Genomic DNA, 254 nt, shown 5'->3' with positions numbered 1-254 from the left:
GCCCGGTTGGCCTTTTCTGGAGCCTGGGGAGGGGGGGGATGGGCTCCGCCTCCAGACCTCTGCCTGCACCGGACTGGGCACCTAACCAGGCTGATGGCCTGTGCAGAGGGCAGGAAGGCAGGCTTGGAGGCCAAGGGCGCGCGGTGGGGAAGGAGGAGGGAACACCTGACTGTTCTGAACCCGAGGGTCCATCAGTGGTGGAGCAGAGGCCTGGGGTCCGCACCTCTGTGCTGTGGCCCCGTGGGAACCTCACT

Source organism: Myotis davidii, unplaced genomic scaffold (assembly GCF_000327345.1).
Source record: "Myotis davidii unplaced genomic scaffold, ASM32734v1 scaffold327, whole genome shotgun sequence".
Classification (NCBI taxonomy): Eukaryota; Metazoa; Chordata; class Mammalia; order Chiroptera; family Vespertilionidae; genus Myotis; species Myotis davidii.
Note: the sequence above shows the minus strand (reverse complement) of the source record.